Source organism: Brassica napus, chromosome C5 (assembly GCF_020379485.1).
Source record: "Brassica napus cultivar Da-Ae chromosome C5, Da-Ae, whole genome shotgun sequence".
NCBI lineage: Eukaryota > Viridiplantae > Streptophyta > Magnoliopsida > Brassicales > Brassicaceae > Brassica > Brassica napus.
In genome coordinates this window covers 16,636,124-16,648,844 of record NC_063448.1, presented here as the reverse complement: position 1 = coordinate 16,648,844, position 12,721 = coordinate 16,636,124, and the positions used below count along the sequence as shown (strand labels likewise).

At 35.1% G+C, this 12,721-nt stretch overlaps 1 long non-coding RNA gene across 1 annotated transcript; it reads right to left on the bottom strand.

Annotated features, from left to right (window-relative positions):
• Positions 1–712: 712 nt before the first annotated feature.
• Positions 713–2,758, bottom strand: LOC106399627. The gene is made up of 2 exons (XR_002659297.2): positions 2,647–2,758; positions 713–2,170 (listed from the first exon to the last, which is right to left on the bottom strand). It is a non-coding gene; the product is annotated as an uncharacterized LOC106399627 (long non-coding RNA).
• Positions 2,759–12,721: the final 9,963 nt, after the last annotated feature.

Sequence of the window (12,721 nt, the reverse complement as noted above, 5' to 3'; positions counted from 1 at the left end):
ATTATTTTCTCGTAAATAACACGCGAAGTTTACGTCGTATTTACGAGGAAATAGTATTTCCTCGTAAAAGACACGTCAAATTACATCGACTTTACGACGAAACGTTTTTGTTGTTACTTTATGAGGAAATAACGATGACATTAGTTTTCCACATAAGTTTCTCGTAAAATCGACGTAAATTTACGAGAATTGTTTTTCCTCGTTAATAGCATGTGTTTTCTTGTAGTGATTGACCACCTTGCAACATCTTTGACTAAGGCACTTTCTAACAAAGATACCAAAAGGATATGAATATTTCCAACACTTCGTCATACAACTTGTACACCTTACTCGGCGGTATTGGGATGTTGGACACTGCGTATTTGAATTACCTCAAGCTCACTGGCTCCGATGCCTTTTGCCCCGTTGGTGGTGGTACTTGCGGCAATATACCCTTCATTATAAACAAAAAAAACCTTTAATTTGCATGGTAAGCGAGTCGAACTTGGGCTTATCCGCTTATGCAAGCCAATGGTCATTATTAACAATCCGAGCTTTGCAATGCAAATTTCTTTACAAATTTTATAAATTGTTTTTTTTTTTTTAAATTGTTAGTATTTACTATTTTATACGTAGATACTTAGAAACTAGTTAAAAATTAATCTCCGATTTTTTATCAACCCCTAAGCCTAACATAATTTCAAACATTCATATGCCTCACACTTTTAAGATATCCACTAGAAACTTTCATCTCCATGATAATAACATACCATATGGTTGTTGTTTTTTTTTTTTAACACTAATTTATTGAAATTGGTACAGAAACAAAGTTCTAGGATCAGCACATACACCCACCAGTAGGTGGTATAAATAAGCTTAACAAGAACATAAAACAAAGCAAAAAAGAAGGTAGATCTAACCAACAAACATGGTTATTTCAGACCAACTTCCATCATCTTTTCAGCAACCCTGGCTTCTTCATCCAAGGGTGACGTAACCATGAGATGTATGCATTCTCAGCTTTGTAAAACTGCACTATTAGATCACGTATAACATTATCCATGATTACCATAGCAGCTTGATTCTTCATCGCAAATGAATGGTCCAACGACCAGAGAGTTTATTCTCACGATGAACCTTGAAGATTTCCCATAAACAAGCCAAGAATTGAGGATCTATGTCTCATTAAAAAGCTTCCAATCTATTGAAACTATGAGAACTTAGAATTGTTCAATCAATTCAAAAACAACTATGACCCAAAATTTGGATTCATAATTTGCTGGCCCTTGCAATAAATATCCGTAGCTGTAGAGCTGTCTCCATATCCAAACAAGACACACCATTGGACTGTGAATGGGCTCTCCATATGTCACCGATGCGACTCCACACCACGGACATGCCTAACAAAGCACCACTTCTCCGGCGGCCACCGCCTCTGACGTGAATGGTCTATCCGCGCGCTCCGATGCGACTCCACACTAGACATGCCAAACGAAGCACCACAAACAGGATCCTTTTCAATACAGAGCCGGTAACCATTGATAAACCACCAATAAAAACCACCACTCAAAGAAACACAGTTCCTAAGCGGAACATGTCACAAAGGAGACAACAGTCAACAAGCAAACCTCGATCCCACACTCCACTCTACCACCCCCACGGCTTCAGCTCACAACAACTCCATTGCCAACCAAAGGCTCAGATCTCATCAAGTACCGCCTCAACTCACACCAATCTAGATTTCTCTTCCACGGTTGAAGAACTGTTAACAAAGGCAGGGGAGAGACACCTCTCACAGCGCCGGCAAAAGCCGGACGCCGGAGAGGCAAACCGGAAAAAAAGTTTGTCGATGGCTAGGGCGAACTCGACTAGTTTGACATATGGTTGTTTTCATGGCCGTTGTTTCCAAACAAAATGTTTGGGATGATTTCCTTCGTAGATTCTGAAATCAACACAGTCTTGTCATCGATCATGGTCCCATAAACCATGTCGGAGATTGCACAAACGAATTGAAAAGAATTAAAACTACTCTCCAATTCATGGTAAAGAAATATGTTCTCCATAAGAGAGAAGTACAATAAATATAGAATCATCACAAGAGATCACACCTTGATTTCTTTTATTGCTTGGGCAACTGAGAGAAGAGACTCGCATTCTCCATCGCAAATAACTGTCGATCTCCCCACACTCCCTTTATAAAACCAACAATTTTACATTTTACCCTTTATATTTAATTTTTATAATGAAATATTTGACGATTTTATTAATTCTAGTTTTATTTTGATTTTTAATTAACTACACCAAATTTTGAAAAAATTATCGGGTTGATTTCTCATCGGAACGAAGCGACCATTCCGACAAAGTATTTCCGAGAACAGTTTGATCGAAACTTACCGACTATATTTCCGACAAAAGATGATTACCAAAACCCAAACTCCGTCAAAATCTTGATTTTCGCGAAACAGTCATAAATATGTGTTTTCAATAAACAAACGATTAATATGACCATCAGGTATTGCTTCTAATTCCTTTTTTTGTAACTTATTGCTTCTAATTCTTGTAGTAAGATAATTAACGGAAAAACAAGAAAAAACAGCAAATGTTATGTATAAATTAAAAGGATTACATGAACACGAAATCAGGGAGAGCCGATTTGCTTTGACTTACATGATCAAGGGAAACTCAATACCTTCAGCTCTCAAGCAAGAAGATTTCACACCAAACCCTACCCTCTGTATCAACTTCTATCACTTCTTTTTCTTTTTGAAATATCTTCTAGTTGATTTATAGCCAATAAATCACATGCATGCATATCCAATAATGGTCAAGATTATAATAACGACCCTTTGTGTTCATCACGTGGTCCCAACACATTTAACTAACATCCTTTGATAACATTAGCTTTGACCATAAGAAAATCTAGTTTCAACTTGCCTACCTTTCTTATATATGATTAACAACCATTCGTACAAATCGTTTTGGTAACAACATTATTAAATTTTCGAACCATGAGTAAGTATCATTAATCTTACAGTTAACTAAAGCATGACAATAAAATTCACTCATGCCAGACCTCTGAAACAAATCAAATTTATTTGATATAAATTTATATTTTTGATTATTTATTTACATTTAAATGTTACAAAGAAAAAATTATAAAGGTGCAAATTATAATATGTTTAACCTTTTAATAGAAATAATTTTGATGATGAAAATATGCAATCAGGTTTAAATAAATCAGGATATTTTTACATTTATTAGCATTTTGAATTATTAACGTAATTAATAATATTCGTATTCGAAAAACCAATGTGGAATCCCCATGTAAGTCTAGGTCCCGTATCCGATAAATTTTGACCTATATACTCCAAAATATTGATTTATTGTATTGATCCAAATTTTGCTAAATTTAATTAATAATATAATTTTAATATCTATTTGTGATATTTTCATATTTGATCTGAATCTACGATAAATGGTAAATCGAGTGATCTGCATATAATACATCTTGGATTTTGGATTAAATTATAAAAATTCTATCTAAAAACTCCATAAAATCCGGTTAAAACCCATAAAATTGTCATTGACCCATGATCCAGTAATGATTGACCCAAAAAAAACCTAGATAAATCTAATGATCTTTTATTTTGTATTAATTTAAACTGAATTTCATGATAATTATTTTTAATTTATTTATAGGCAAATTTATAATTTGGTAGATAAAATAGTCAACGAATTTGTATTTCATGAAACTGAAATAAAAATCTAATTATATTTGGTAACTGAAAATACATTTTATATTAACTTTTTCAATGGTAAATAATATTATATTAAAATATTATCTATTTTATTAAAACGGCAGGGTTAGTAAATATAAAGCATAAACTTAGATTTTAATTATTAGTAGTCATAATAGTAAAAATGAAGGTGGATATTGGTGATGATTGGTTCCACTGTGGCTTTAAAAATTTAGTTGTAGATGATAAATTGTAGATAAATCGGTTGTAACTGTAAAGTTGTTACTGTAGACTCTTTCTGCAAAGACTTTTGCTGTAGTTAAATTTGTTGTAGCTGTAAGCTGTAGGCTGTAGATATTTTAAAATAAAATATATGAAATATGTGTTGTATATATAAAATTATTATTTTATATCAATTAAAATAATTTATATTAATATTTTTTAATAAATTATCAAAATTTATTGTTTTTTAAAATGTGATATGTAAATAATATTTATATTATTTAAATATCTTAATAATTTAAAAACACTCAAATTCAAAATTAAAATATTTATAAAAGTTTTTATTATGATTATATAATTTATTTGATATTATAGATATTTTTTTTTATTTACAGATTCTACAGTCTATAAAAAGAAGATGTAGGGTTTTTGCCTAAAATACATAAGAAAAAGTTTTGCTTTATTTTTTTTTGCTATAGCTTTAAAAATAAAGTTAAAGCATAATTGGTAAAACTAAATAAAAACTTGATGTAGACTTTAATTTTTAAAAGTAAAGGTACAACAGGATTGGTAAAATTTAGTGATTTAAAAATAAATAAAATTAAAGTAGGGAGATAAAGCCCAACCAATCACCCACATTTATTCACTGGATTAACAAATGTATAATGTATAAGTAAAGTATTATTTGTTGATTAGTAACATATATTGTCCGTAACAAAATGTGTAAATGTTTTAAAAAAAGTGTTGTAGTTATTATACAGATTTTAATCGAACATATACAATAATTTATTTGTACACTCTCATAAATATGATAGTTATGGATCCTAGAATATAGGAATTAAAGGAAAACAGTTACAAAATATATATTTAGATGCAGTTAGAAAATATATGAGGAAAAATAATTGTTGGCCAAGACATATATCAATAGATCATGATGATCCTGATTTAATAGAATAGATTCAATTCACGTTAGCCCAATACACAAAATGAGATCACAGTGTTGTAAATTTGTAATATTAATTTCTGCGGAACACATATAAGGTCTATTAAGGCCCAATATGTCAAAATCATGTCTGCATCTCATACACATAAGGGCATGATTATTAGGGTTCTTATGGTGAGATTCTCAGCGTAATATAAGAACCGTTTCTTAACTTTTAACTAAGAAAAATTAAGAACCAACTCTTACATAAGAACATCACAAATCTCCGCCAATGTTCATTACTCACTGCTTCCAGTGACATCTAACCAGGCCTGAGTGCGTCAATGCTATCCACTTCTAGTGAACTCTCCGAAGAAGACCCAGCTGCGAAGCAAGGAAGATATGAACTCAATAACTGGCTGAGAGTTTCGATACACTGCCTATGCCGCATACACAACAAACTCCGTTGCAACAGATAAATATGTTTTTTAGAACAATCACTCTGCGAAGATGAATCTCTAACAAATCACCTACATTGCATTTCAAAATTCAATCATTAAAGATAATTCATAGGAATAATGCTAAAGAGAAGACCAAATAGATAAACACTTAATAAAAGTCGTAAATCATCCACAAATAAATGTTAAAACATAGAAATAAAAACTCAACTCACAACAAAGAAGAGATGCATTCTTTACCTCGAAAAGTCCTGAAGAGCATTTAATTTAGATAACACCTTCAAGTTCAAGATCTTGGTTACCTCATCTGTGGCCAATGCTCCAGCCATAGTGGTTTCTGAGATGTCACCCATTTCTCTGATTAGGAGCATCGCCCAAGCTCATGGTCAACATTAGATGAATATTATCTAATATTATTCACTCCAAGAAAAAATCTCTGTGTCGACAGTAAAATTTATTGGAAATTCGTCGGAGTTAATGATTTCCGAGATGTTTCCGACAATCAATAATTGGTCGGAGTTTGAGTGCTGGAAATCGATGTTCATCATCAGTTCGTCGGAAACTTAGCGACGAAATATTTCTCGGATTGATCTCGGAAATGGTTGTCGGAAAGAGATGAGACGTTTCCGGGTATGTTATCAACGACAAACACTGTTGTCAGAAGGTTGACAGTGATTTCCGAGAACTTACCGACAAATATTTTTAAAAAAAAATTAAAAAAAGTATATTGGAGTCGAGCCGAAGCGTAGCTCAACTAAACCACACCAAAGTCCCGGTTTAGTTACCTAACCATGACTGTGGCAACATATACATGTGTATATAACTATATATTAATACATATAAACCACCGGAATTGGAGATAAGAAGCGGTTTACAAAAATTGGAATTTAGAAAACCAAGATAAATTCGGAAACAAGACCTTAGCCACTGAAGAAGAAAACATCGTCGTACACCAGATCTGCCACCAACACGCCGTGAAGCTCTAGCCGCCGCCGGCATCAACGCTGCTACAAACCTATTGAGAAGAATTGTTCGTGGTGTAGGAGACAATTTTGCAAGGCAACCCATCCCTCCACCAGAGCCGCCGGTTTCCTCCATCAGCAAACATCTCAAAACCTGTCAGATCTGCTAAACAAGTTTCCATAACTTACAATATCCACTCGTTATATAATAAAAATTTAAAGCATAATAAAAATTTCAAAAGAGTTAAGATATTGCTACCTTCCTCAGAGGTAGTATGGTTGAAACTTGAAAACTCTCCGTGAGAAGAATAGATTAATATGGTGAGATACAGAAACTTATTGGAGAAGGGAGATTTAAGAAATTAATGAAAGAACTCGAAAGCCAACAAAACTATCACATACCGAGAAATTAGTGGCACGGGTTTTCGTCTCGGAAACTATTACGATGGTAACACGTGTACACGGCAACTCCTCCGTTGATTTACCTTCAAATTCTCCGACAAAATTCTGAAGCTTCCTCGTCGTTGGTGATTACCGAGAGAATATCAACAATTCTCCGAAGAAAGAAAGTTCTCATATGACGTATAAAACATATGTAGAAGAGCTAAGAAGTTACCCTATAGACTTCTCAAGCACTGGGTCACCTTCAACAATGTTTTGTCAAGACACTATTCTTAAATAAGGATTCTAGTCAAAGAAAAAGTCAAGTTTGAATCCTTTATGCTCTTCAGTCCTGCACCATCCAAGTTACTTGAGAGCCCAATCATCACGCCGTGTAACCTGTCCTTCGTCACTTTTTAATACTTCTCTGCTTTCATACAATCTTTGCTTGACTCATGCAAATAAAACCGGCAACTGGTTGAGCTGATAGGACCACAGCTGAGATTGGAATGCATGAGACCCTTGCATTTAGGAATTTTAGACTACCTCCTGAAAGCGCCCTCTTTTTGTCATCTCTGTAGCTTTCCAGATTTTGTATTGAGCGCATAGTCCAAGTGAACCCACTTAAAATCTTTACTAAACTATCCTAATTGCCATGGTTCGGCTGCATCACAAGGTCTCAATTCAAATTTAGCCGCGAGCAATCGAAAGACTGACATCACTGCTTTAGCTGCACCTTCTCCCCCATTTCTAGTAGGTTGATGGGTCGCACGCCCCCAAGGACATTAAGCTAGAGTTATTGTCCATTGTTATCATTGGAGTTGCACAAAAAATGCCAAAACTGCATCTCCTCGGAAGTGACATCATTGTTGTTCAAGGCCATCCGCCAGAAACGTGGAACTTTTTTCTCTGCGATGTGCAACACATGGAAACATGTCTTTCCCACTCACCGTTCTGGGCTCTTAACGAAAAGAACCACGGGTCCTCTTGGATTTTTAGGAAAATTCTGAGGCTTAGGACAAAGCCTTGAAATTTCTCTCATGTCAGATTGGGAATGGGGATTCCACATTCTTTTGGTAGGATCCTTGGACTTCTTTTGGTCCTCTATACAACTACTTAGGGGCTGACTGTCCGATTCGTCTAGGGATTCCTCTTTTCTCTACTGTGTCAGAGCTTAGACAAGGTGATGGCTGGTCTTTGCATTCGGCAAGAACTGTTAGGCAACTTCAGCTTCTTGCTTACCTTTCAAACCTGGTTTTCACTTCGACACCCAGTGGCGGAGTTAAAAAAAATTTCAACCAGGGTCAAAGTTAAAATCCCTTACATAGATTTTGTTTAAGTTTAAAATATATACTATTGTCAGTTGGAATAACATAGGTTTCAAACTATAAATGTCAATAATTGTTATAAAAGTAATGGAAAAGTCTATCTTTATTCATAACATAGAGGTTCCTTATATAGGAGATTACACCGTCATAGATAAATGGAAAGATTACAAATCATAATCTCTTGGTTATGAGCCATTCACAATCTGGTTCATAACACTCCCCTTTGGATACCATAACCATTTAGAGCTTGTAATGTGCTTTAATGTTGCCTCATTAAAACCTTACCAGGAAAACCCAATTGAGACAAAACCATGGTGAAGGAAAATGAGTACAAAACACATTACTCCCCCTGATTTGGACATTACTGAAGGTCCCTTGGACCTCTCCAATTTTCTGCAATCCGTGGGTGATGAAGATCTTGGGCAGAATATGCTTCTTCCTTAAACATGATAGTTGATTCTTCTTTACCATCGGCCATGCCACAATCTGATCGAACATATTGAGTCATTGACCTCAAATACACACACACGAAATCTTGGATGATGTTGCTGTGATATGCGTGTACCACCATGTGTAAAACATAACCTGTCTGAAAACAAATCAACAAAACAAATCAACAAAACCAAATAACCCTTCTTTGAGCTGGTTAGTATAAAATAAATCAAAATCAAAGATTTCTTCATCGTCTTTCTTATGGACCAATCAGATCAGTGTCTAAAACAAGACTTTTGCATCGTCCATCTCAGGACTAAATGGACTTCTTTATCGTCCACCTTTGGACTGAATGGATCAGTGTCTAAAACAAGTGATCTCACGCCCATGTACTAGATAATGGGTGAGACTGGTCCATATTAAATCTCTTGAGTACCATTTTCTGTATATACTATTTGATGCACAAGGATTTCATTGTTAATGTACTCAAGCTGTAATCCCAAACAAAACTTTGTTTTTTTTTTTTTTAAAGATCTTTCATCTCAAACTCTTTCTTGAGATATTCAACTGTTTGGAAAATTGTATCCAGAGGTTCCTAAGATATCCAGATCATATACTTTGATGATTATCAATATTGTTCTCGAGAACTTGCTGTACTTTCAGCTCAATACCCTCTAGTACTTTCATTATCCAGTGGACCATATAAATATGCAGTCACTACATCAACTTGCTGCAAGTCTAATTTTCTCTCTTATATAGCCAGACTTATGAGAAATCTAAAAGTAGTTGCATCCACCACATAGGAGTATGTCTCCTCATTATCTATTACTTGTCTTTGTCAGAATCCTTGTGCAACTTCAGCTTTATATCTCACGATTTCTATTCCTCACAAGACCCATTTATATCCACTGGTTTTAACATCATATGGTGTCTTAATCATATGGCCAAATACGTCTTTCTTCTTTAAACTATTTAACCCCACGTTTCCATTCAATCCAATCTGTTCTACGAGTGCGCACTCTTATATTGGCGTGGGTTCATGATCCTCGTTTATATTCATAAATTCAAGTGCTACCTTGTATGCAAATAAATCATCTTATGTCGACATTCCTTATTGGTTCCATTATGTTCCAGACATGATATAATCGATTGAGATTCATTATCAGGACCTTTAATACTTTGCAGCTTGGTGTCCCAAGCTACATTGTTTAGTACCTGTACCTTAGAGCCAGCCGGCATTATCTCCATGTCTGGGATGGTTTCCTTAGTAACCTCGGATTTGGATTTTGATTATCATTCTCTGCACCTTTCTTTTGTTTCCGAGGATTCTTATCTTTTGGAACCTATTGGTCTACCACGTTTCATACGTTGTCTAGACTCTGTAGCAACTTGATTGTGTCTCTTCTTGGACATCAAATTCGTTGGTGCTTTACAAGCTGGTTTATATATGACTTAGTCATTCTTTTTCGGGTCAGCAAATGTGTCTGGCATTTGATTAGCTAGCTTTGTAAATGTATAATCTTTGGACGTCTATTTCACATTCTTTAGTCCGAGGATCTTGCCAAGACATTGATGGTTGATTCTGTTCTATTTCTTTTACCATTCTTTTACCAGCTTTATTTTTTTTTCTCCTGGTCTTAAAATAATCCGTGTACCTGGCCTCAAATATAATCACCCATAGTTGGCTCAAAGTACTTTATTATTGTGGGAGAATCATATCCAACATATATCCCCATCCTCCTTTTGACGTCTCATCTTAGTTCTCTATGGTGGAGCAATTAGTACATAGACAGCACATCCAAATGTCTTATGATGGGATATGTCTGGCTCTTGACCCGTTAATAATTGCGATAGGGGATATCTATGCTCACTAAATAGCCTGATGCGTATTAACTTAGGTGCATGTAAATTTTGTGTGGCCCAAGCTGTGAATGGGAGTTTTGACCTCATAAGTTATGGTCTATCAATCAGCTATTTGCGTTTTAAAAGATTTCGGCCAAGCCGTTCTTGGTATGGACATGTATCACAGAATTGTTCACACTTACCCCCATGGACATACTATAATCATTTAAATGCTTGGGACATGTATTCACCAGTATTATCTAGACATATAGTCTTTATTTATGAAAAATGGGCTCGTAGCCGTTTTACTGGTGATGGCCTAATGAGTTTCCCTTGTGTACATGCTACATACGTGAGATTTTTTGGGATAACTCTTCTTATCTTTTAATGTGTGCCTTTTGAATATCAATTTTTGCATCATGTTTGGACCAGAATGGTCAATCCGGTCGTGCCATAAAGTGTATATTTTTGCAGGCTTTTAGCTTCTATCATACTGATCTATGCATAGTCTAGGTCAGTAGAGAATGCAGGTATAGTCTTTAGGACTTATTATGGCCTTGGGAGATTTTATACATATATCTGAAGGAACTCTTTGTTTCCTTCGCCCATTGTTTTAATATGGAAACCATTCATTCTTATATCTTTAAAACTCAATAGGTTGCTCTTGCTCTTAGAGCTGGGTGAATATAAGGCATCACTGATTTCTAGATGCATACCCTTAGGCAATAATATATTAGCCTAGCCATAGTCTTCTTTCAGACTGGCGATACCTGCTTTAGTACTTATATTGGTGTTTTTCAGTGTACTCATATAGAAAATCATTCATTCATTTAATTTAAGCAGACAATGTAGTAGAAATAATTTCAAAGAGATAAAAATCAGAGAAAGCATACAAGCAAAGCAATCACACAAGTTTGATGTCGAAATCAGATTATCAACTTGATTCTTTTAGGCAATCATAAGTTTCATATACCATAAGATCATCTTGATCATGTTCGAAATTATTTTCACCATCTTTATAGACCAAGTGGGTTTTAGGATTCTTCCCTTTCAGACTCTTTTTGATAGAGGTCACAAAAATGTTTGGGAGTCCTTCATATCTTAGCCCAATGGTTCCCCATTCCACATCTATGGCACACTGATTTGGTCGAGCTTTGTGGTTTAAAGGATATACCACCGCCACTGCCTTGACCATGGCTCAAATTGGGTTGATACCCACGACCTCTGCCATAGAGATTCCTACGGTCAAATGTGTTATAGTGGCCATGGCCACGTCCTTTCCACCCTCCACGGCTATGACCGTATGGTCTATCATTCTGGACGTGGTTACCTTTTTTTTTTCTCTGCGGCCTTATTGGTATCAGGTAATGGGGTTAATCCAGGAGGTCTCAATTCACTGTTTATCATCAGTAATCCATTATTTTGCCCAGCTAGCAATAGACTCATCCACGGACTTATAGTCCTGGATTCTGGGATTCCTCCAATCAAATAGGGCATTTGGTAATAACACCGTTCTTTGGTGATCATATCTCGATTTTTTTTAACTCTGTACAAAGGTCTAGAGGATTCTCTATAGTCAGATACTAATCTTTGAGACTCTTAATAAGATGATGGCTAATAATTAATATTGCCCTGTATCAATCTTTCTCATTTGGCATTATCGCCTTTTGTGATTCATTCACCAAGTCCTTTGACTTTGGGATAAACTCAGTATCCAGTGCCCATTTCAAATAATTATCTCCTGAGAGATTTAAGGCAGCAAAATCCAAGTTGATTTTCGACATCTCAAATCATATATCAATCAATTTTAGATCTCATAAAATATTTAAAATACGACCATAAACAAGACATGCTATCAAGTCAATACATTTCTAATAAGAAAACAAGCCACACGGCCAAATGTGATATGGTGCAATAAGGCCACACGGCCAAAGTGATATATGATGCATAATAAGTCACATAGATTTATCAAGCAAGGGTATCGACCAAACAAGCAATTTCTATATGTTTTCATGTGGCCATATGGTTATAATGCAAACCTAGCATATTGATTCTATATGTACATGAGTGGAATTATGGAACCTCAATTTAAAACAATCAGATCATGCAAAGGTGATAATAATCAGATCATGCATATAACATAAACATGTTGGCCAGGATGATATATGATGCAAACTGGCCACACGGCTAAGTAGATATGATGCACTCAATCTTAGCAATCGGATTCTATATGTGCAAGGGTGATATTAAAACATTCAATCAAGATTTAGTAATTAATCAACCAGTTTCAGGTATGAGATTTAGCTAGACTAACAATCAGATTCAATTAGGTTTTATCAAGACTAGCAATTGGATCAATAATCAAAAATAATCAAACGGATACAAGCATTACACAATTTAGGGTTTCGATCCAAAAATAGGGTTTCAATCATGAAAAACCAAAACAATCAGTTTCAAG